The sequence below is a fragment of the Dipodomys merriami genome, unplaced genomic scaffold, assembly GCF_024711535.1.
Source record: "Dipodomys merriami isolate MVZ:Mamm:240054 unplaced genomic scaffold, mDipMer1.0.p SCAF_94, whole genome shotgun sequence".
Taxonomy (NCBI): Eukaryota; Metazoa; Chordata; class Mammalia; order Rodentia; family Heteromyidae; genus Dipodomys; species Dipodomys merriami.
This window is the reverse complement of record NW_027206557.1, coordinates 3389483-3415699: the sequence shown is the minus strand read 5'-3', so window position 1 is coordinate 3415699 and position 26217 is coordinate 3389483. Positions and strand designations below refer to the sequence as shown.

The following is a 26217-nucleotide window of genomic DNA, read 5'->3' as shown; positions in this document are numbered from 1 at the left end:
AGGCTTTTAAGTTATGCCATTTGCCCATGCAGAAGAGCCTGATTTAGTGATATACCAATATAGAGATGGTGAATTAATTTTGTGCAAAGATTAAGCTTTAATTTTAAAGTTGAGTCTCAAGTAGAGTACTTTGCCCTCGCTGTAATTCTATGAGTTGACATTTGTGTTCTATGTGGGGGAAAACATGTAAATAATGCATCATTTTTCTAGATTATATGCTGTTTGTTTTTCAGTGAGTTTGACAAATCTTGTAGTTTGCTCTCTTTTTAGATGTGATAATGTTTACATATTTTTATACTTTTAAATGATAATATTTGCAATTTTGTCAAATTAAAATTGAACTCCAAACCCAATTAATTCCTATATTTAAAAAGATAAAGTAAAGCCGGGCACCGGTGGCTCAAGCCTGTAATCCTGGCTACTCAGGAGGCTGAGATCTGAAGATCATGGTTCAAAGCCAGCCTGGGCAGGAAAGTCTGTGATACTCATCTCCAATAAACCACCAGAAATCTGAAAGTGGCGCTGTAGCTCAACCAGTAGAGCGCCCGCCTTGAGCTGAAGAGCTGAGGGCTAGCGCCCAAGCCCAGAGTTCAAGCCCCATGACAGACAAAAAAAAAGATAAAATGAGCCAGGTGCTGGTGGCTCACCCCTATAATCCTAGCTACTCAGGAGGCTAAGCTTTGAGGATTGAGGTTCAAAGCCAGCCTGGGCAGGAAACTCCATGACATTCTTATCTCTAATTAACCACCAGAAAACCAGAAGTGGCTCACCTTGAGCTGAAGAGCTCAGGGACAGCACCCAGGCCCAGAGTTCAAGCCCCATGACAACCGCCTTGCCCCCACCCCCCACCCCCCAAAAAAAGATAAAATGAGCCTTCCGCAAATGCTAATCAGGGCATTCTTACATGGGGCTGTCAGATGTTCTGCTTCAGTACAGGAAGTTTGGCGTAGGCTATGTCAGAGGTCAAGGGTAGACCTAACTCTGGTACAGCTTTCAAGACTGGCACCTTGCAATCCCATCCCCACCCCACCCACCTATTCAGTCCCTCTCACTAGGCGGCCAAACTCCTCCTTGTAATGACCTTGCATGACAGGCACTCTTGACGGTTGACCTTTAATATGGGTCTGTTTTGCATTGAGAATGGAAGCTGTGGTTAAAGATGTTCTCAAGGACTTTGTTCTCTTCAGAGAGGGGCTTGATTCTGACAAGATGGTTCCTTGTAGTATTACTGGGCTTTCTGCTTGCTTGGTTATTTGTATGAAAAAAAAAAAAACACCCCCTTTCGGGCTTGAAAGGCAGCTCAGTGGTAGAGTGCTTGCCTTGCATGCATGAGGCCCTGGGTTCAATTCCTCAGCACCACATACACAGAAAAAGCCAGAAGTGGCACTGTGACTTTAGTGGTAGAGCGCTAGCCTTGAGTTGAAGAGCTGAGGGACACCACCCAGGCCCAGGGTTCAAGCCCCATGACCGACAAACAACAACAACAACAAACCCTCCTTTAATTTTACTTTGTTTACTGACCCAGGATAGTATCTTCTCTCTGTCTACTACTTTCCAGCTCTAAAAGTCATCAGAGATTCCAGGCCCTATGTTGCATTTTCTTTTTTTTTTTGGGTCCGGTCATAGGCCTGAACTCTGGGCCTGGGCGCTGTCCCTCAGCTCTTCAGCTCAAGGCTAGCGCTCTGCCACTTGAGCCACAGCGCCACTTCTGGCTTTTTTCCTTTTTGCTTATGTGGTGCTGAGGAATCAAACCCAGGGCCTCATGCATGCAAGGCAAGCGCTCTACCACTGAGCCACCTTCCCAGCCCCCTATGTTGCATTTTCTTTGTAATTTCTATGGCTGGACAAGAGCCTGAACTTCAATCCATGCGTTCTTTCCTATTCCCAGTTTAAAGGAATGAGTCTGTTAGTCCATATGTGAATTTTTTGCACTTAGACTCAGTGTCTGACTTTCCCCCCATTCTCCAAATGCCCTCCTTCATCCCCCACACAGCTGTGCTATGGCCCTCAGCCTGCATGTACTGCACTATTCTAACCAGTCTGTACTTTCGCTGTTGACATAATGTGCTCATCTCCTGTTCTTAATTCAGGCTTATAACAGTATTTTCCTATAGAAATGGAAAGCTCTGCTTTCAGATAGAGCTCACCATCATCCTTCCTTGTTCTCTCTACCTCCACTTCCCTTTCATTTTTTTAATACTTTTTTTTATTGTAAAAATACTTTACAGAAGGGTTACAGTTACATGAGTAAGGTTTACATGAGTAAGTACATTTCCTATCAAGCATTGTTGCCTCCTGTTTTTCCCCTACCATCCCTTCCTTCCCCACCTCCCCAACTCACCCCCTTAAACCAAAGTTATAAAATTCATTTTCAACATAGTGTCTTGTACATCTCATTGTTACAATGGGTCAACCTGTATCCCTATTTAAGCATTTTGTTTTTTCCCTTCCCCTCCCCAAATTACAAAAGTGTATATTCAAGATGCAGAGCACCAGAATCAAATTCAGTGAAAACAGGGGTTATACCGTGGCTGAAGAACATACAAAAAAAAAAAAGAAAAATCACATAGTACATTATAAATACATTAAAAACAATAGCAAGAAAGAAAAAAACCACTTGTGTCCCTATTTTGGGGTTCATTTTGCTTAACATCATCTTATATGGTCATATATATATAGCTTTTGACCTTTCCTACTTGTCTCAGACATATACTAGTTATTGCAAATAAGGGAAACCATGGGACCTATGTTTCTTTGGGCCTTGCTTACTTCACTTAATATAATTTTTTCCAAGTCTTTCCATTTCCTAACAAATGGAGCAATGTCATTCTTTCTGATGGAGGCATAGAATTCCATTGTGTATATATACCACATTTTCTTGATCCATTCATCTATTGAGGGGCATCTGGGTTGGTTGCATATCTTAGCTATGGTAAATAATGCTGCAATAAACATAGTTGTGCTGGTAGCTTTAGTATGGTCTTGTGTGTGATCATTTGGATAAATGCTGGCTCATAGGTGAGCTCTATGTGGAGTCTTTTGAGGAACCTCCGTATTACTTTCCAAAGTGGTTGGACAAGTTTACATTCCCACCAACAATGCAGTAGGATTACCTTTTGGCCACATCCCCTTCAGCATCTGATGTTATTAGATTTCTTGATTATAACTATTCTAACTGGGGTGAGGTAGAATCTCAATGTTGTTTTGATTTGCATTTCTTTTATGTCTAGAGAAGTTGAGCATTTCTTCATGCTCCACTTCTCTTTCCAAAGCCTGACTCTCTTGTTTGCTAACATTTTTGTTAAAATATCAATCCTTCATAGTTTTGAAATCATTTTATAGACTTCTTTTTGATTTATTACAAACAGGGAATTAAGGTGACAGTATCAATTAACAGCCTTTCCCCTCAGCTTGCATCAGTTTATATCATCATGTCCACAAGGACTCACATAGTCTTGGGCCATTGTGAGATTTCTGACTTCTCATGCCAAAGACCAATGACTATGGCTTCATGATACCATTACCATTTCTCTATTACAAATCACTCATGATTCTTCAGATCCCTTAGTCTCATTACATGTGACATCCCAGACTGAGCTCATATATCCTGTTCTAAATCTTCTCATCTCTAACATTTCCTCAGTCAGGCATGCTTTTGAGAAATTTGCTCCATTTTCCAGCTAATTAGTATTGAAGGCTAATTCAGCCAATACAATAAAATATCTGTTTTCTTCCATTTCTGGGGTTCTTCTGTATCTATATATAAACATTTGCCTATAAACGTAGACACTCTTAGGTGGCAGAATTTAAGTTGAGAAATAGAACCATTGAATAATAGCCATTTCTGTGCTGATATAATAACTAAGGCAGTGAACCTTGTAGTGTGGAAAGTGTATGATCCTAGCAGTCAAGGGCAAGGTGGAGCAATGATGAAAAGGAAATGCGGCTGCCTGTGTTGAGGGGAAGGAAGCAGGTGATGGAGAAACTGTATTCATTCTGGGCTGAAATCTCTTTCTGGAGTTAGCCACTGCATTTTCCAGCCCAAGCTAAAGAAGGCATGGTTGCCTTGAGAAAGGTCTTATCTGTCACTTTGATGAGACCTCACTCAAATGCTCTGTGAGCTAAAGCTCCTCATTCCATTTCAAAGGAAAAACATTGTTAAAGGCAGATTCTTGTATTCTTCCACTCTGAAGCAGACAGTGGAAGGTAGTAAATGGAAAACAGCAAGGCAGCTAAAGGAGGGGAGAGCCTTACATTGTGATAGTGTGGACACAGTGACTTGAACTGGGTTGTCACCAGCTCTTGTTGAAAACTAGTCCAATGTGTCTAGTTTACAAGCTGCAATAAGGCCAAGCAAATTGCACAGTGGTAAACACATTGTATTTGTGTTCAGATTACTTTTTTGAGGAAATAGCTGCTTCTGTGGTGTTTGTCTTAACCTTGGTCACAGTAAAATAGATGGACTAAGCATTGATAAGTAGTTCTGACATGCCCCTGCCATCATAGATTCAGTGATGGAATCCAGGCATCATGGAGGTACTGTAGCCTAGAATGGGTAAGTCCATTTGCACCAAGTGGACGAGATAAAAGACAAGTGGCCTAGCGGGGCACCAGTGGCTCATACCTATAATCCTAGATGCTTGTGAGGCTGAGTACAAGACAATGGGAGTTTGACACCTATACTGAGCAGAAAAGTCCATGAGATTCCATATCAGTAGAAGAATCTGGGTATGGTGGGATGCATCTGCCATTCTAGCTACAGTGGGATTCCTGAAATAAGTAGATCATAGTTCAGGTGCATACTTAGGCCAGAAGTGAGACCCTATCTCAAAAATAACTAAAGGTTAAGGCATGGCTTGAGATAGAGCATCTACCTAGCAAATGTAAGGACCTGAGTACAATAAAAAAAGAAAAAGAAAAAGAAAAAGAAAAAAATGCTGCTTTTTCTAGCTAGTAAGAAAGGTCTATTAGCATACACAGTATATGCAGATATCCCTGGTTATTTTTTGACAAGATTTTTCTCAGCTATTTTTCCAGTCAATATTAATATCACAATGTCTTATTTCTTAGCAGATAGAAGAGATGTCATTACTTAACTAACTCAGATCTAACAGAGAAATTGTTAAAGGGAGAGTTTCTCAACTAAGATGCAAGGTGAAACAGTTGACAAACTGGGAAGTATCTGGGCAGTTTAACAAACTATGAAGATGTATTTGAAATCTTATTTTTGTAAAACTATTCAAAGCCAAAGTGTGACCCTCACAGCTTTCCAGCTGTTAAAAACGAATTGTTTTTATTGTGGAAAATTAGAACCTAGGTTTTAAAAAAAGTCACTTACAGACTTTATATATATATATAATATGTATATTATATATATATTATAGTAAAGATACTGTACAGAGGGGTTACAGTTATATGAGTAAGGTGAGTAAGGTAATGAGTACATTTCCCATCGAGCATTGTTACCCGCTCCTTTGTTTTTCCCCTATCATTCCTAACCTCCTCAACTCCTCCCACAACTCTTGAAGTTGTAAAGTTTGTTTTTAACATAGTGTCTTGTATATCTCATTGTTACAATGGGTCAACCTGTATCCTTGTTTCAGCATTTTGTTCTTTCCTTTCCCCTCCCTAAACTAAAAAAATGTATGTACAAGATGCAGGGCATTGGTATCAAATAGAGTGACAACAGAGGTTATACCATGGGGGAAGAACATACAAAAGAAACAAAAAAAATCACATAGTACATTAAAAACAGTAGTAACAAAGACGAAACCTCTTGTGTCACTTACAAACTTGCTTAGTGAGGGATAAACGGAAATGAAGCAAGCTAGGCTTCTCTCACTGTAGGCTCCGAGGGCTTTGGACCTGTATATCCCAAGGACTGGGCCTCAGCTAGTCAGCATATCCATGTAACCTTGAGTCAAGGTTACATGTGCTATCTCAGGTAACTCTCTCCCCAAACTCCTAGTGTAAATCCTGATCTTGGCTTTTAACCATTTATTGCCCTCATATAGATCATGTTGCTCATTTTCTTTTTTTTTTTTAATTTTAATTTTAATTTTTTGTGAACATACTGTACAGAGGGGATGTTGCTCATTTTCTGTGCACATAGCCAGCTCTTTTCCTGCATTGGTCAGTACACTGTTAGCACTCAATGATGAACTCAGTCTTTGCTAAATGGTGTGGGATTCTACCTCAGCCAGAGAGACCTTGGAAGGTTAGGACACGGAGGGGAGTCACTGTGTAGCAGTGAATGAGTGCTTGTCCAAGCCCTGGGAAGCCCCACCTTAGAAGGATTTTTTTTTTTGTCGGTATGGGGCTTGAACTCTGGGCTTGGGTGCTGTCCCTGAGCTCTTCAGCTCAAGGTGAACACTCTACCGCTTGAGCTACAATGCCACTTCCAGTTTTCTAGTGGTTTATTGGAGATAAGAGTCTCACAGACTTTCTTGCCCGGGCTGGCTTTGAACAGTGATCTTCAGATCTTAGCCTCCTGAGTAGATAGGATTACAGGTATGAGCCACTGGTGCCTGGCTCCTTAGAAGGATTTTGAAGGAAGTCACAAGTGTCACAAAGCAACCCATGTGTAATCAGGAGAGTCCTTGGTCCTGCTGTCTTCTGCGGTTGCTCCTAGTGACAATGGCCTTGATGAGGTGGCTAGGGGGAGGCTTTCAAACAGCTGACAGACATCAGCTGATGATTCCTAGAAAATTCTATGATGCCATCATGTCACGTACTGCCATAGGTTGTCATTGTCCTGTGGTGCATTCATGGACCAGTTTTTCATCTTCACAGGTGAAGTAATCTGACATTTATATTCACTGTTAGTAAAAGATGTTTCTTTTCAGCATCAGTTGTTCCAGTGGCTAATTATTACTTAATTATTGACATACCAGATTTCTTTCTCCTGTTTCATCCATCTTTTACCCAGGTAAGGAAGTGAGAGAAAGAAGAAAGCTAGACAACGACAAATGCTAGAGGGGATGTGGAGAAAGAGGAACCCTATTACACTGCTGATGGGAATGTACACTTATACAACCACTTTGGAAAGCAGTCTGGAGGGTCCTTAGAAAGCTAAAGATTGACCTCCCTTACGACCCAGTCATACCACTTCTAGGCATCTACCCTGAACAACAGAAACCAATATACAAAGACACATGCACCTCCATGTTTATTGCAGCACTGTTCACAATAGCTAGGATATGGAAACAACCCAGATGCCCCATCACAGATGAATGGATCCAAAAATTGTGGTATCTATACACAATGGAATATTATGCAGCCATTAGAAATGACAAAATGATGGCATTTGCAGGGAAATGGATGGAGCTAGAAGGAATCATGTTGAGCGAGGTAAGCCAAGAGCAAAGAGACAAACAGTACATGGTCTCCCTGATAAGTGGATGTTAAATCCAAAATGTTAGGTGATACAACAAAATTAACAGGACTTAAGAAACAAAGAACTTCCACTCATCTGGTCGAACCACTACTAAATATCCCCATGCTGCTGATCACATGTATGGTGTATATGTGTACACCGTTATATGTTATAGACCATGATAGACAATTTGCTCCAGGAAAGTTAGAATGCGCTTGTGACTTTAAATGAGCATCATTATTCCACAATACTGTGAAATTTGGGAAATTATGTAATCACTTAATCACAATTTAAAAAAAAAGAACCTCGGGGAAGGTAGGGAGGGAAGGGATAGTAGGGGGAAAACAATGGAGGAGGTAACAATGCTCAATAGGAAGTACTCATTACCTTACTCATGTAACTGTAACTCTCTGTATAGTATCTTTACAATAAAAAATTTTAAAAAAAGAAGAAAGCTAGAAATGTGAGCTCTCATTTATTCTAAAACTGTTATCTATTTGCTTGTACAAAAGCTGGTGGAGAAGTTTTTTTGTTCTTTTTTATAACTTAGTCCAAATGAGGTACTGGATTTGGGATTTGTTAGAGCATTTTTTTTTTTTTTAGCATGAAGGATGACAAATGGGTTGTGTGTAGGAGCAAAGACTGTTTAGACTGTGAGATCCCTGTTGATGAGGTAGTGACTTACAGCCTTGTCACACAAGTGCAGAATAACTGACTAGAGCTTAAAGGGCGTAGGAGATGAGGCATCCAGGGCCCAGGATGGGTGAGAGCATTCTCATTAATGACAGACGACTGGCCCAGCTCCCCTTTCCTAGGCTACACTGCTTCCCACCAAGCTACATTGCCCACAGGCATTGGCGGTCCTGGCTGCAGAGGTCCAGCAGCTGAGCTGGAGACTGTGCCCAGGGACAGTAAATCGGAGGCAGCTGGTCGACAGGGATTTCATCCAAATTTATTAATGCTGCTTTGTCAGAAAGGCAAGGCTCTGGGGCCATTTCAGAAAATTTCCAGTTAAAGTGGAATTTTCAAAACTGTGATCCACCACCAGGTCAATGAAGCTGATTTTATGGGAGCCAGGTTTGGCACAACTAGTAGAGCAGAGTGGTAATGGTGGCTCCGAGGAGTATTTCTGCCAGGTCAGATCACCTCTGGCTACAAGTGCCTAAAATCACCCACCAGGGATTGCTCTCCTAGGTGTCTTTGAGGGAAAAAAACCTCATTTTCCTCTAGAGCCTTTTGACTCATACTACAATCTAGAAGGGTATTTATTCATTTCAACTCTGCAGGCTGTGACTGAAAATGACTGAAGTTAGGCAAGAGGGTTAGGAATGATTGCTCAATGATAAACAAGCAGTTTTGTGCAGGAGTAATGTTTGTATTCTTTCAGAGCAATAGGCACATCTAAAGCACAGTTCAGATGTCCAGGTGAGTTTATTGCATTTTGAGGGAAAAGAAATTGATGAGGAGCAGATGAGAATCTTGGAGAAAGGCCTAGACCTTGATCATAGAGGATTTTATTTATTTTTTGATATTATAGTGGATAACAGCAAGACAGAACTCATAAGGAGGATCATTTTCCAGAAAATAAATAGTGAAGCACTGATTTCTTATGCAATCCTTGAGAAAATATCTCCCAGAGAAGATTCTGGATCTAATTCTGGTAAATAGGCCAAATGTACTAAGTAAATTTGAAGCTGAGGAAGCTCTCATGTGTGACTTCTCAGATCTAATCAGAAGAGGGTGTGATGTTAACTGCTTAAGAGATTCTTCAGCAGAGGCAACTTCAGGATATATTGACAGAGTTCACCGCTGACGTTAGTGCATATTTAATCAAGGAGCTGTTTAGAACAAATGACCTTTTCTCCATACTGAGGCTGGTGGGTCCTCACATGCAGTGGCATGATGGTTCTCTAAACCATCCTTACTTATTTGTGGATTTGCCCCATAATAACTGTTGTAAATTAGCTTGGTGACTATGACCACATAGCCAGTGCCTTTCCTGCCTGGTCAGTCATGTGATGAAATGGTTAGTCCCAGAGCTATTCTCCCTGGTGACTAAGTTGAGTTAAGAATCAGTCTAGCTCCAGCTTCCTGAGTGTTTTGGGCTCTACCTGTGTCAAGACCCTAAGTTGGTCAAGTTAGAACCGCATTGCCTTGCTAAGTGCCTGTCTAGGACACACCTTTTTTTTTTTTGCACATGGGAAGACTTAATTATTCACGATATTGGAACCTTTTTTGGACTGTTCCTTGAAAGATTATAATCTTCCCCTGCCAGGTATATACTGAGACTCTAAAGGAGATAACCCCTCATGTGTAGGGAACTCCAGAAGTATCATGTTTTATGAATCAAATTAGGTTGTCTGCAGACTAATACATTTTAAATAATTCTATCCAAATTAATTTGCTATACAAGTTTATAGTCCTGTGTGTCCATTGTTTTTAAATGCTAGTTTTTCAAGTGTAGTTTGGAATACTCCTTGTATTTGTATGGTAAGTTATAGTTCCCTTACTCCTTCCTTGCACATGATTTTCATTCTAATTTGTGACCTCCTCTCCTCTGTGTTTTCATAACTGCAAACTCCTCCTTTTAAAAGTCTATGTATGTTTTTTCTCACACCACACAGAAGCTATATAAAGGCAGGGGCTTGTGACTTATTTCTTTTTGACTCTAAAACCTAACACAATACCAGGTACATTATGTAAATATGTGCAAGCTACATTATCTTCTGTGGGAAATGAGATTGCATTATGAAGATTTTAAATCTCTATTTGGATTTGGTACATCAAAAGTTCAAGTTGTGTTCTCTTAGGTTGCTGTTGATTTCTTGGAGAAGATGATTGCAAGTGTAGTGAGCTTATGCTGTGTGCTCTCCAGTGGAGAACGATGATTACTTTGTTGCAAGCGTGGCATGCTAGTGAAAGGAAAGGAACTAATCATCCTTCATAATTCTTAGAGGAAAAATTTAATTTTCTTCAAGCCAGAATTGACTTTAGAGTTTGTATGGACCATGGATCTAAACATTTATTAAAACATAGATTTAAGGTAACTTAAACACATGTAATTATTTGGTTGGCATCTTTATCCCTTGGTTTTCTGTATCACTCTTTTGCTAGTATTTTTTTTTTTTTTTGGGTCCAGTCGTGGGGCCTGAACTCTGGGCCTGAGCGCTGTCCCTTAGCTCTTCAGCTCAAGGCTAGCACTCTACCACTTGAGCCACAGCGCCACTTCCGGCTTTTTTCTTTTTGCTTATATGGTGCTGAGGAATCGAATCCAGGGCTTCAGGCTTGCAAGGCAAGCGCTCTACCACTGAGCCACCTTCCCAGCCCCTCTTTTGCTAGTATTTTAAATTTTGTTTTAATTACTCAGATAATACAGCCTCGTTGTGAAAGAACCTCATATTCTTTCCTTATATTTTTTCCACTAGCTAAAGGTAATGAGTACATTTCTTTTTGGACAATGTCACTCGTTCACCATTTCTTATCTTTGGAGTATATGTTTTGCCTCTTAGTTTGGCTTTTTTCCTAGTGTTTGCAAACACACACACACACACACACACACACACACACACACACACACACACAGCTTAGTATCTCAAATAGAGGCAATCTATTTGTGTTTCATGTGTTTCTTGTGTTTTTGTCAAAGACTGGCTTTGGACCAAGGTCATATAATCTATCCTTCTGTATAGCTGGGAATATAGGAGCCTGCTATCTTCCTGGCTTGTTGGTTGAGATGATCAGTCCTCACTAACTTTTTGCCTGGGCTACCCTCAAACTGTAATCCTCCCAATTTTTACCTTCTGTCTAGCTGGGACTATAGGCTTGTCTCATCAGGCCTACCAGAAGTAATTTTTAAATTAAAGTTACATGAACATCAAGACTAATTTTCGGAAAAGTAGGAAAGACTTCCAACTGCAGAGATTTGGTTGGCCTGGAACAGGCACTGGTTCAGATTTGAAGTGAATGATAGTACTATGCAATAGTCAGTTAGTTGCTCACCTTAGATACACTGCTGACAGTGGACATTTTAGTCTGGAGTAGAAGCACTGCGTATCTTAGAGAGGGCTCTAGCTAATTTATCAGAGAATGAGTAAGTGACCAGAAATTATTTGAGCAGGGTTGGAAGGTAGCACAGGTATAAGGAGTAGGAGGAAGTACCATGTGAAGTTTTCAAGGCAAGGCTGTATTTTTTTTTTTAATTCAATTGTATTGTAAAGGTGATGTGCAGAGGGGTTACAGTTACATAAGTAAGGTAATGAGTATATTTTCTTGTTGAACAGTGTTACCCCCCTCCCTTGTTAAAGCTGTGTTTTTTATGTTGTTCTGTTTGTGTAAAGGAAATCTACAAGGAAAAGAAGGGGGGGGGAGCCAGAAGTATAAATCATGAATTGTTCATTATACAAATAGTCATAAGAAACCATGTTTTGTATTTAATCCATAAGAAACCATGTTTTGTATTTAATACTTTGACTTTCCATTCCCTCTTTAGTCCTAAGTGTCTTGAAGAGCATAGAGGAACATGGAAGCTTGTGTGTGAGATATGGAAATCATGTTTTGTTGCTATGTTTGGCTCAGCTCCTAAAAATCTTTTGTTGTCTGGTAAATTAGTCAAGTAAACGGTCCCAAATTCAAGTTGAAATAAAAAATTAAGAAGGAGACTTACTTTATTTATTTAAGATTATGTTCATTAGGTATTTTCACAAATACACTATCGTGCAAGTTTAAAGAGATAGATTAGTCTTGAGGATCATTTTACATCTCATTCTATAGGTTATTCCTTAAGAGTTAGAGTCAGATGCTGACTAGAAGTTACATAGAATAGCATGAAACTTGAGAATATATAAATGAAAAGAGAATGCCCAGCTGGGCGTTGGTGGCTCATGCCTGTAATCCTAGCTACATAGGAGGCTGAGATATGAGGATCACAATTCAAAGCCAGCCCAGGCTGGAAAATCCAGGAGACTTATCTCCAATAAACCACTCAGAAAACAGGCTGTGGTGCTGTGGCTCAAGTGGTAGAACACTAGCCTTGAGCTGAATTGCTAAGGGACAGTGCCCAGGTCCAGAGTTCAAGCCCCTCAGCTGACCAAAAAAAAAAGAAAAGAATGACCTATTTTTCAGCCTTGATGCTCACATTGTTTATTAGATTTGTGTGCTTTATTTCAAGACTTGACTGAGAGAAACCTTGTCACATGGTTACTTGAGGGGGAACGAATCAGAAAAACCCAAAGTAGGTCAAAGTAGGTCATAGGGACTTCCTGGTGTTCCCATCCAGGTTGTAAGCTGTGCCATCTATACCAGTGAGGATTGTGACCCATAAACAGAGAACTGGTTTGTGAGGCCTGGGGAAGGAATCATAGAGGAAGGAGTTTCTTTTGTGATGCTCAGGCCATCTCTCACAGCTCTTGCTTCAAGGCAGCAGGTAGGTTTTCTTGACTGCTAGAAATTCTAAGTCTGTGAAATAATAATACGTGTGGACCAATAACTATGATGAAGAGGACGAGAGGAGAAAGTTAAACTACAGTCGTGAACCTTGATGTGGAAGTTAGAGATTCCAATGGGACTCTGAAAACTTTGGGGCCTTTCTGCATAAAAACATGTCAAGAGGATTTAAAGACTCCTGAGACCCACTTTTGGGTCCAGGTTGCAAAAGAAAAAGTTAGGGAAAAAAAAAAGAAAAAGTTAGGGTTTAGAAACATGCATTGTTTGTAATGTTGTTATCCATTTGGGATGTAGTTGGGGGCCACTGTAGCTTTCTGGTTATGAGATTGGCATGGTCCTGGTATTTCTTACGTTTCTTCTAGAATGCTCTGTTAACAGCTGATGCAAGGTACAATCAAGTTGAAACTAACTGGGAAAATTATAAAATTTCAAAATTTCATTAAGGGAAACATTCATAAACTCTTATGCGAGGTCATTTTATTTCAGAATGAAAGGTTTTTTTCTTCGTTTTCTTTCTGATTTTGAACTCAGGGCCAGGGACTTGCATGGTTTGTGCCCTACCACTTGAGCAACATCTTCAGTCCTGCATTTTTCTGGTTATTTTGGAGATAGTCTCATGAACTTTTCTGTGGGCTGACTTTTGATCATAGCATTTTTCTGGTTATTTTGGAGATAGTCTCATGAACTTTTCTGTGGGCTGACTTTTGATCATAGCCAGATTCACATTTCTCACTTAAATATTATTATTAAAATAATTTCATAGCATAGATGATACATAAAATTTCAGTATGTATTTTTCTATAAAGTTAGGATAGGAACAGGTTGGGAAACACAAGTACCCATTTTGGAATTAAGACATGTGGTTTGTTATTTATTGTACAATGTTGTATGATAAAATCAGTATTTCAAACATCTAAAATTTATTGCCTTCATATAAGTCAATATATTTTCACCTGTCTATCTGTATCATCCATATCTGTATATATAGCTAGTCTCAGAGAAAAGTATCTGAAAAGATATTTCCCAAAATACTAATGGCTGGCTTTCTGGGGATGGTGTGTAATCTGAGTGATTGTTTTCTCTTCTTTTAAAATGAATATAATCCCTCCCTCCACAACCCCTGCGAATAACTGATATAAGCATAAAAACACAAAGCAAAACGGAGTCCATTTTAGTAACCTGGACACTGTTGGTTGGAGTGGAGAGGGAAAAGTAAGCATGGAGAGATATTTTGAAGGTAGTATCAAAAGGAGTTGGGTTCTTAGTGAATGGGACAAAGTAGAACCATGAGTTGAGTTTATGTTAGGGTTTGGACCCAGCTAGTAATTAATAGCAAAGCTGAGAGATAAATGTACACTGTAGCTTATGACATTTTTGATGGGAAAATTGGTTTCTTGATTCCAATCTCTTCAACTGTTATATAAATGTGTGAACAGCCATTGAAGTTGCCACTGTTGGTAAGCCATGTCACGTCAAGGAATGATTGGGATAAGCAGAGGCTGGCATGGAATTGTGATTTTTCTATTACAGGATTTAACATTCTTTAAAATGAAACATCTGTTCTGTTCTATTCTTACATACTCTGAGCAGAACTGGAAAATATGATTTGTTTTCAAGAACTCTGAAAATGGAGACAATCGCAGTCATATTCAGGTCCTTTGTGAATGGCAAAGAGAAGATTTTCCTGCTGGTTGACAAGTCTGTTGCCTCAACAGAGAAAATGGCCCTCACAGATCCATTGTGGCTGGTTCTTTGGTTATAACCCTTCTTTTTTTAATCCAAATGAAAAACACCTCTGTTTCCTAAAGCTGTGGTGGCCTGATTTGTAGGTGTGACTCACAACCTAGGTAAGAGATCATAGGAAATGCAGTCATGTAATTGAGACAGAAAGGGATATCCTGGAAGTAACATTATGCTTAGCAGTAAATTTTAGAGCTTCTAATTATGCTGGTCTTTTCTTTCCCTTAATTACTAATTTTAGACAACATATCTTTCGATTTAAAAGTTAGACTTAAGTTTGTGTGCTGAAACTGTGCTAGTAACAACATACTCAATCGAAATTACATGATGTTAAACCTGTAACTTTCCAGGGTCTATAGACTGTGACAGACATTGATGTGAAGCTATGTTGCTTCTGTCCTTTTCACAGAGGGTCAGGTCAACTATTACACAATGGAAATGCTACTTAATCCCTTTGAATAAAAGAATATTGTTCATCCCTACTTTAAGAGTACATTAGTAAACCAGATTATGGATAGGAATAAAAAGGAGGGCAGTTTTACATATTTAATTTCATAGACTGAAGAGCTGAACAATTCTATGCATATTTATTTATTTATTTTTCCTGGGAAATAGCTTTAAAACAGACTGACATATTTGATCAGAGCAGAATATTCCTAGACTCATGTTACAGTTTGAATGGGAAGTATTGCCACAGGCTTCCATGTTGAAGCCTAGCCTGCATCTGGTGGGCTATTTTGAGAGTGTTCCTTTGATGATTATACCTGGTCCTGGGTCTCATTTCCCACCCCATGCCCTTCCTGTCTACCACAAGGGAAAAGAGCTCCTCCATACATTGCTACTCCCCTGATACTCTGCCTACTCTCATGGAGTCCAGCAAACATGGATTGACTGAATCCTCTGAAACCATGAGCCAAGTCAAATCTTTCCTTCTCTCAGTTTCCTTACATTCATTCTGTTACAGCCATAAAATATGCTCTATGAAGAGAAGTAGTTACCTTGAAGGACCTGGCCCAAGGTAGAAAATGGAGGCATCCTTCTTGGAACTCAGGGCCTCATACTCTACCATTTGAGCCATACCTCCCATCCTTTTTTGCTTTAATTAACTTTATTAATATACTCTGTAAAGAGAAATTGTGTTTTTGCCCAGGTCTGCACTCAGACCACAACTCTCCTATCTATAACCTCTTCCATAGCTGGGATCATAGGCATTGAATCACCACGTTTGGCTACTAGTTTAACACTTTTACTGAGTGTTATCTTTAAAGTTTCAACAAAAAGAATCTTCTCATTTGAAAAACACTGTCAGGACTATTTGTCATTAATAGAAAGGTCATGTGGACAAAAAGTTCTGCAATATGACTTGTTGAGATCAAAATACTTTAAAATATTAATTCAGCTAAATTGAGATCATTTTTATTATGATCATCCTGACATGAACCAATTAAATAATTCTGCTTGCTAATCAGTAAAGAACCCCAGTGTACTATCCAGGAAAATATACTAAAAAAGTTAAATTTCAGCTGGGTGCTGGTGACTCACACCTGTAATCCTAGCTACTCAGGAGGTGAGATCTGAGGATCATCATGGTTTGAAGCCAGCCCAGAGAAAAGCTCTTGAGACTCTTCCCAATAAACTACTCAGAAAAATTCAGAAGTGGGGCTGTGGCTCAAGTAGTAGAGTGCTAGTCTTGAGCACAAACAGGCTCAGGGACAGTGCCCAGGCCTTGAATTTAAGCCTTAGGAAAGGCAATAAATAAATAAATAAATAAATAAATAAATAAATTTCTTAACAAGCCTCAATCAAAATGTAGGTAAAAATTTGTAATATTTAACACAGCTGGGTAATGGTCACAGATAAGACTTCTTTGCATTCAATGTAAAGTTGGAATCATTGCCATTTAAAATATTCTGGGGCTAGAAAGGTCACTCAGTGGTAAGAGTACTAGCCTTGCATATATGAGGTCCTGAGTTTGATTCCTCAGCACCACATAAACAGAAAAAGCCAGAAGTGGTGCTCTGACTCCAGTGGTAGAGCACTAGTCTTGAGCTGAAGAGCGGAGGGACAGCACCCAGGCCCCAGAGTTCAAGCCCCATGACCAACCAAAAAAAAAAAAAAAGTTTCTGTATGTTTTTTAAGAAACCTTGGACATGTGATTATTTTTCTTGTAGTTTGTTGTTGTGTGTTTGCTTTTATGTTTGATTTTATTGTTTTGTTTTTCATGAGTGGTTTGACATTGCCTGACACTGAGGACTAAACAGATTTTTCCCTCTGGGTCTTTATAAGGTAGACCTTGTGTGATGCTGTGAACAACAGCTTGCCAACAGTGGAAGATATGGTCAGTCATTGATACATTCCAGTGAACTAAATCATTGATTAGGTGTGAATCTTGAGAAGGCCATTGGCCTTCTCCAAACTGTACATTGCGTTTTGCCAGCCCTTTACTGCAGTGTAGATAGCTAGTCACCTTCGTCAAAGAGGAAAAAAGATGATTCACTCACTGATTGAATCCAGTGCCTGGTGTCTCATGGGTAGTTGGATGTAATTCTTATGACCACACAATGGTGAGTTGATGCCCATATTCCTAACTTTAGAAGTTAATTTTTTTATGATCTTTTGGGGAGTTGGGCAGGAATGGGCAACCGAGGAAGCCTCTGTCTTCTCCAATTTAGTTCATTAAGACTTCCTGCCAAAGTAGTCTATATCAGTTTTGTTCTCAGTTTAAACTATGTATACTAAATTTGTTTTTCAGCTTACTGTCTTGAAATAAAGGTACTGTCACAGCTTTCCAAATCTGAAATGCTCAAGAGGCAATAACAGGCCTCCTCCTGGATGTGAGGCCTGAGAGCTGCCCCAGAGAAGGTCTCTGGGAATGGAGGTGGTGGTGGTTAATTTACTGTTGAGGATGCAGAAGTCAAAGCTTCTCCCGTGGGCTGCATTGCAGTTGTGCTGCAGAGGAAGAGCCACTGAGGAATGAGCTTTGTTTACATTGAATTTTTTTTGTCTTTCCCTGAGAGAGTTATTAAACACTTATATTTAGGAGTCCTGAAGAATCACTTTTTAAGTGAATAACTCTGTGATACTTTCCATTTCCTACTTTGACATCTGGAGAGATCCTGGACTAACTCTGGATGTGTGGATTTTAAGGCATAATTTCATCCATAAAAGTCTGGAGGACAAAGTCAAGATTCTGTTCTTTCCTCACTCAGATTCTTCATATTGCTTTTGCTGTTGTTTCAAAAGTTGCTGCATCCCCTATACCACCACAGACAGACAGACAGACAGACAGACAGACAGACAGACAGACAGACAGACAGACAGACAGACAGACACACACACACACACACACACACACACACACACACACACTTCTTGAGCAGCAAGCCTACACACACACACACACACACACACACACACACACACACACACACACACACACACACACACACACACACACACACACACACACACACACACACACACACACACACACTTCTTGAGCAGCAAGCCTGTTGCCAACAGGGCTAGCCCTACCAGCCATTCAGGTAGAAAAGGGCAGTTGCCAGGGGAAACCTTCCCCTAATTCCTACAACACTCTCCTGCAAAGGAAATGTGCTTCTCTTTACCAATATCTACTGTTCAGCACAAATGGGAACAAGATTTGGTAGGCAATGTCTTAGCCTTTTTCTGTACAGTGTGCAGGTACTAAGCCAGTGACAGTGTTTTATTTTACAAATTGAAATTCAGTGCCAGTGTTATAGAAAGCAGAGTTCTTTTTATAAAGTTCTGTGATATTGAAAGTCCTTTGATGCTGTTGAGTGGCCTCTGTACCTCAGTTTTCTAACAAGCCTGCACTCCAAAGTAGTGTTCTTGGTTTAAAGACATACACCAAGTTTTCATTAGCATCATAGCCATTGGCTTCTCCATTTCTTAAAATGTAATTTGTTCCAGATGCTATTTTTTTTTCAGATAAGCTACTGATTCCAGACATTTTCTTTGTAAATTAGTTGAACAGTAGGCCTCAATTTGGAGAAAATTAATGAAAAGTATTTGGAGATGGTAAATGTCTTGTTCTCTGGTAGAATGCTAGCTACTATTTATAGTGTGTCTCATACTTCACTAGAATTTAAGTAGATTATTTTAACTTTCCCTCACAATCACTCTTTGAGTAAAGTTAGTGATACTTTGCTACTTTTTTTTTAACATTAGAAAAAAGAGAATTGTCTGGAAAAGCACAATGATTTGCCTGAGGTGAAACATCAGAGCTTAGACTCAGACCCTGAGACTCATGGCCTGTTTGTTCTCTTTGTACTTTCAACAGGCAAGTATATAAAGTTTTTATTGTAATAGTCTTGAGGCTTGAACCCAGAGCCTGGTGCTGACTCTGAGCTTTTTTGCTCAAGGCTTGTACTTTTCCACTTCCAGCTTTTGCTGGTTAATTGGAGATAAGAGTCTCATGGACTCTCCTGCTGACCCAGCTTCCAACCGTGTTCCTCAGATCTCAGCCTTCTGAGTAGTTAGGCTTACAGGTATCAGCATCTGGCTTTCCCCTCTTTTAATGAAAGGATAATATATCACCCTAATGTCCCCATTTCCTTGATCCCACAGAAAACCATGGGAAGATGTGATGTGAATTATACACAAATCAGCTTTGCAAACTATAAAATGTTTACAGTGAAGCTTCAGACATACAGAAAATCCACTAGAGCCCTTCCTGCCAGTGCCTTCTTATTCTGTATCTTCTGTGCCCTGCGTCTACCTGCACACTTCTGCCTTGTAGGAAGGAAAGGCTGTGGGCTACAGGAACAGAAGCTCAGGCCTGATGTTTTGGATCCTCTACCCTTCCTAACCTGCCTTCAGGTTTAAGTGCTCTTTCTACTTACTCATAAAATTGTAAATACCTAATGAGACAGTATAGGTAAGATCCTTAAAGATTTGCATATGGAAGACTAGCCTTGGGTAGTACTCAACTGTGTGGTTTTAGGCAAGTCATCAAACTTATCCAGACTGTAGAGAGTTAATTTTAATTTTTGTACTAAAAAATAAAGAGCTTGGCTTAGACGATTTGAAAATCTTTTCAAATGCAGCCAGTTGAAGCCAGGTAATTGTATTGAGTATCTGTAGTATATTTTCTGCAAAGAAGGACATTGTCCTTGTTTTCAAAGACCCTAGGGAGTAAAGACATTTGTCTTATGATCTAGCCCTAATTATGATTGCCAAACTCATCTCCTCCCAGGCTCATTAATTTTAGATTTTATTTTTCTCTAGAGGAAAAGAAATTACCAAATTGCTACAAAAGTAGTTTTCATATTAGGAAATGGAGCTTGCTTGGTCTGTAGTGGAACCTCAGTAGTGATTGGTAACAGATATGTGTCTGTGACCTCCGGCTAAATGTCTTAAAATCAAAATAACCACTTGGAATTTCTATAGTGGCAGCTTTTCAACAACCATGGATCTAAAATTTTATGGAAAACTTAGTTGGTGGATCTTCCTAATAAGAGTTTTCTTCTGGAAAGAAATTAAATTTAATTGAGAGGAGTAAACTAGTAGAAGTCTGGTTTAGAGATCAGCTTCTTTTTTTTTTTTTAAGTGAATCTCATGTTAACTGTTGCTGAAATTGCCTCTGAATTTTCTCCAGAAAGTGGAGAGAAACTTGAATATTTAATAAGATAGAAAGTTATGTTGGTGATCAAGAAATTCCTAGTCTCTGTTCAGGCAATGACAGTTAGAAAACCAGAGAAAGAATCTAAATATCCTGAACATCTGTAAACTAAGCTGTGATTGCTGAACTTTTAATTCTCAAATTCCTGCCAGAATAGATTTCAGACATCCTGGAAGTCTTGTGGAGAGGTATCCCCAGTGACCTGTTTAATCTTTTACAATATTGCTTTTTAATCATAGAATCATAATTGTCTGTGATTGCTAAGGTGTTCTTAGTGGAATTAAAATGATGGTTACAGGACAAACTCAGGAGAGCTGAACTGAGGGAGTGTGAGCTGAGGGTTTACTAGCAAAACTGAAGTTTCACACACACTCCCAGACACGAATGGGTGCCTGATGGAGCAAGGTGGCATATTCTTCCAAGAGTTGAAACTTCTCTACATGCTTTTGTGCCACCTGTTCTTTTATCCAGCTCAGGTCTTTTTCCCAGTTTGGGATATTAATATCAATAATTCAGACAAAATAGCACATGTGAGTCAGTTACTGATATAATGATAATCCTTTGGTGTTATTCTATGAATTTGTATTCAAATATCTCAAAAATGGATTGCGCTGACATTAGTAGGTAGAAAGTGTCTCTCATTAGATGACCTCACCTGCATGGATCCTACTTCAACTGTTTTAAGGGTTAGCAGGATCTCTCATATAGTAAAATTCAAGTTCAGACATTTCCAGAAAAGATCTCACTTTACATATAACATATTTACTTGCTTATGTTTGTAAGTTTTTTTCTTTGCTGAGGCACAACAATATTTTGTTCTTTGTTGTTGTTGTAGTTGTTTCCTTTTTGTTGTTTTTCCAGATTTATTTTTTAATCTGTACATTTTAAAAGATAACCATAAATTAGAATGTTGGCTCCAGGGCACAAACCATGGGTCCCTTTTAAAAATATTTAAATCTGTATTAGTTTAAGTAACTCTCTATTTTTTTTTTTTTTGGTCGGTTGTGGGGCTTGAACTCTGGGCCTGAGCACTGTCCCTCAGCTCTTCAGCTCAAGGCTAGCACTCTACCACTTGAGCTACAGTGCCACTTCCAGTTTTCTGGTGCTTTATTGGCGATAAGAGTTTCACAGACTTTCTTATCCTGGCTGGCTTTGAACTGTGATCCTCAGATCTCAGCCTGCTGAGTAGCTAGGATTACAGATGTGAGCTACCAGCGCCCGGTGTAACTCTATTTTTTTTTTTTTTTTGCAAGTTTTGAAGTTCAGGATCACATATAGTCCTTAAAATTATTTTGTATCCATGCAAGGTTTACCATCTTATTACTTATACTCAATTAAGATCCATAGAGAACCTCACCCTCAGTTGATAATTTGTTGAATAGAGTGAATGAACATAAATGTTATGTTTCCTCATAAGATTTACAATCTTAGCTTCTATTCATAAGAAATGCATCTTATTATCTTTCTGTATAAATAGGGTTTTCTTTAAGGGAAATAATAAGGGAGTGGAATTGCATTTTTAAAATAAGTAAAATTGTTTTAGAAGTCAGGGTCAAGCATTAGTGTTGTAGGCCCGTAAAAAGTGTTGGGGAACATGATGGGGTCTTTATGAAGAACTGGCATTGGGTAATTAACCATCTTTTGTTACTTAAAAAAATTGTTTGAAGTTTCTATACCACACCACTATCTGCAGTTTCTGATAACCTCAGGGGCTGTGAACTCAGATCACTGCAGGGCCAGGCCAGTAACACAAGTGCAGATGGAAAATAGTGAGGACTAATGTGTAGGATTCCAGTGTTTTCCTCAACCAACCATTTAGACATTTAAACAAGAATATGTCCCAGGAAGTCTGTTGGTGGAGAGAGCTTGTTTACATATTGTGCATATGAACTAAAACTGGCTGACCCTATGTCCCTGTGGTCTAGCCATGGAGGTCGTACATGTCCCACCAAAGTCCTACCAGATGGCAGTGATATCATTGTGTCCTTTATCTAAAAAAAAAAAAAGCCAAAGCATAGGGGCTATAACTATACAAGAGAAATAGACCCCATAAACAACCAGAAGCTGTAGAAGAAGGTTCACAGGAAAAACAAAACAATAGTTCCACTTTATTGTGAAGATACGCTTTGGCAGCTGAAACTCTAGAGCCAAGAACATGATCAGTATGTTCCAGCACAGCTGGGGGCCAGGCGGCTTTTTTGTTGTCTTAGGTGGGTCATCAGTTTGCCACAATTGATCACATGTAATTATATGTCCTAGCAGATTGCCTTAGGTAAAAGAAGGTGCTAAGGACACCAGCCAATTGTCCTGCTATCTGCGTTTGCCTTCATTGGAGATGGCACTGGAGACCACCTTCATTGGAGATGGCACTGGAGACCGCGTGGGTGGTTCTGCAGTCACAAGGCTGCCTGTTGATGTTGTTTCTGGAGAGTGATAGCTGTGGCGGTCTCCAGGGCTTATAAAGCAAGCTCTGACATTGCCCACCATGGATTCCAGCTTTAACAGCAGTCTATTCAGTAACTGGGCCAGAGAACTTCCATTCTTCTTTTACAACTTGACTTCATTAATTATTATTATTTTTTTAATTTGGGTTTCACTTGGCTATAAGTAGATAGTTTTATGGAAAGAGGTAAAAATTTGGTCAGCCAGGGGTTGGGGGAGGCAAAAAGCTAATCAGGCTTGAGATCAGTTGTATTTTTAGCTCCATAGTAGCCAAGCCTTGGAGTTAGTTTCCTTTCAGATGATTAAGTTACATGTCTATTTGGTGAATAAACTTTGCAGAAATAGCAAGATTTGTCTCAGTGTCACTTGTAAATGATTTATTGTCTCTCTCATTTAACATTTTTATGTATCAGTGGTATATGTTTTTAAAGTCCCAGCCAAAATCTATACCCCTACACTGCCTACCTTTTTATATTCTTCTGACAGATCATTTAAAAAGAAAAAAAAATGGTGCTACAGTATAGTATAAAGAAATTTCTCAGGAATAATTTGTTTTTCTAAAACAAGTTTTATGTGAATTCTCAAGGCATTTGGCAAGTGTACATTGGTGTGAGGGAAAATTCTCATCTCAGGCCAGAAAACCCTCCATGACAGACTTGTAAAAGTCATGTGGTCACTCCTGGTCATGGCAACCTTGGACATACCTGTGAAGATGCAAGTTGTGTGATGAAAGCTCTTTATTGAGTGCACATTTGTCTGTTATCTTAATAGCTACCCAACATAGTGTCATGTGAAAAATTTGAGCTGAATGCATGTTGAAGGGAAATGTCAGGCACACTTTCTGTTGTAGGTACAGTAGAATAGTATCCAGCTTCTATCCTGCTTGTATGAATTAACATGTGACCCCAAATGCTAAGAATTAGATTGTTGTAACACCTTCAAAATAAAAACCTAGGGTTCTCTTTTATCTAGCAAAAAACCTCAGGATATAGGTAATGAATGCACACAAATAGTAAGCTTGCTACCTAGTCACTTCTGATATGTGGGTCTGGAATTGAAACCACTCCATGCCCTTTCTTTCTCCCTTGTGAGCCTTTTTTCATTCTTTTTATGGTAAAATGATGATGCTTTTGGGTACACATTAGATCTTTCTAGCCAAAGTAAAGGTTTAGCCTGTTAACCTTTTTCTTTTTCCGTATTGCCATGTTGGAGTCAGAAGTAAATGTCATCACAAATAGTGCCACTGAGAGGGAAGCATGCCCTGTTTCCTGCCATCTCCCACACCTCTCCTAGACTGCAGGTGGATCTGTGTAACCTGGGGCTCCATTCGAAGGAGACATTCTCTTCAGCAGTCACTAACGTTTGCAGTTAGGAAGCTCTGGCTGAAGATAAACTGGAGCAATTTGTTCTAAGTAAATTGCAGATGTGCTGAAGTAGGTGTGTTGTTTCCAGGTGACATCATTTGGGTTACACTCAGATTGGGAGCTTGACAGGGCCTGATTCAGTGTGTCTAGGATTTGAGAGGCAATTTGGTATGTTTTAGGTCGACTGACTTTGGGTTCATCAGTTCATCCAGCATTTGTGGGACACCCACTGTATATTGGGGTACTGGACACTGTGTGTATGTTGGGGGTGTATCAATTGCTCTTTTTTATGCTGACATTTTCCGGCCTTTTTGAGCATGAGTGTTATTTTCCTTCTTCCTTTTAGAAACAGTCAGATCACCCAATTTTCCAGCATTTTCAATAATGTATAAAGAGCTCCCTAAGTAAGAGGCCTCGGTGGATTCCTAGAGAAAAGTCATGCCAGGAGAGTCTGTGCGTCAGTGTGTGTGCTTTAATAAGAGGTGCTAATGGAAGCCTGTATGTGTAACTTACATAGATTTTAGTCCTCTGTTCAGTATTCTAAAACTTGGTGAAACTTAGCTACACACACTGTCCTACTGAGTGAACAAAGAAGGAGGGGTACAGAAAGAAGAGTGGCAATTAGCCCAGTTTTGGAGAGGCCCAGTTTTTGGTAGTGTACCTTAAGTATCAACAGAGGGATTCCTCTCCTTTGTGAATGCCATTATTCGTTTAATAAAAAGCAGACTTCACCTATTGTAACTAATTTGAGATGAGTCTAAACTATATGAGTATGAGGACTATTAAGAAGTAGAAAGCAGGAGCCAAATGAATTAGAAATGAATATGAGAGTATTATGGAGTACTACTATGTAAGTGAGAAAACTAAGTCTGACCCAGGTAGAGCAACTAGCCAGAAGTTGGACAGCCATATGTAGCATTGCAGTGTTCATATTTAGATCTGACTGACTCCATCATCACTGGTCATTTTTGAATGTTACTAAGTCCTACTTGCAATATAGGATGACTGTTAATGCATTACAGTTGTTTCCCAGGTGAAAGGGCTATATTTGTTCATTCATTTATATTCCATAAGTTACAAAGTATTTTTTAATGTCTCTTAATAGCTTTATTGTGAAATAACTTACCAATTCATTCATTGAAGGTGTATAACTCACTAATTTTTGTTATATTCACAAGGTTGTGCCACCATTACCACAATTAATTTTATAACATCTCATCCTCCCTAAATACCTCACAGTCATTAGCTGCCACTTCATATTTCCTCTTGCCCACTACCCAATCCCAGCCCTAAGCAAAACAACTAGTAATCTACTTCCTGTGTTCATGGACTTTCCTGTCCTGGGTTTTTACATGACTGGGATCATACACCATGTGGTCCTTTGTGATGAGATGCTTTCAGTCTGTACTGTTTTAAGATTCTTCCATGTCTAACATGTATGAGCACCAAACCCTTCAGGGCGTGGATGCACTGCGTTCTGCTCATGTACTCATCAGCTGGTAGACATTTGAGTTGTTTTTACTGTGGACCATTATAAATAATGCTTCTATAAACATTCATGCTAGAGCTTGGGTCTGGAGAGTTCCTCAAAGGCCCAGGTTTTAGAGGCTTGACCTCTAACTTGGTGCTTTGGGGAGTGGGAACTTAAGAGGCAGGGCCTGCTGGGAGGTCTTCAGGTCACTGAATAGGCATGCATTTTCTCTTTCTCTTTCTGATTCCTGAGATAAATGCTTTTGTGATACCAAGAAATGTGCCACCACAAACTCAAAGCAATGGGGCCAACAGATCATGGACTTAAACTTCTAAAACTGTGAGCCCCCAAGTAAGCCTTTCTTTATAATTAGATTGTCTCAGCTTATTGTTACATTAACAGGAAGCTAACACAGTTCTGGAACAGGATTTTGAGTGGGCATATATTTTCATTTCTTCTTGGCATAGACCTAGAAGTCGAATTGCTGGATCGTATAGTAACTGAGCTTAATGTTTTGAGGAACTGCCAGGCTGTCTTACACGGTGACTATACATTCCTTCTAGCAATTTCTCCACATCCTTGCCAACACTTGTTATTATCTATTTTTAACCCTCATTGAATTCTCATAATCCTGTGAATTAACCAAAGAAAAATGTTCTTACTCTTCTATTATAGATTCAAAATTCCAAGTCAAGAAACATTAAGCAAGAAACCTAATGTG

General features: G+C 39.4%; 1 protein-coding gene across 5 annotated transcripts in view; it reads left to right on the top strand.

The window, feature by feature from the left end:
- The window catches only part of Bbs9 (Bardet-Biedl syndrome 9), a 318806-nt gene that overhangs the window by 212493 nt on the left and 80096 nt on the right, over positions 1-26217 (top strand). The window lies entirely within an intron of this gene.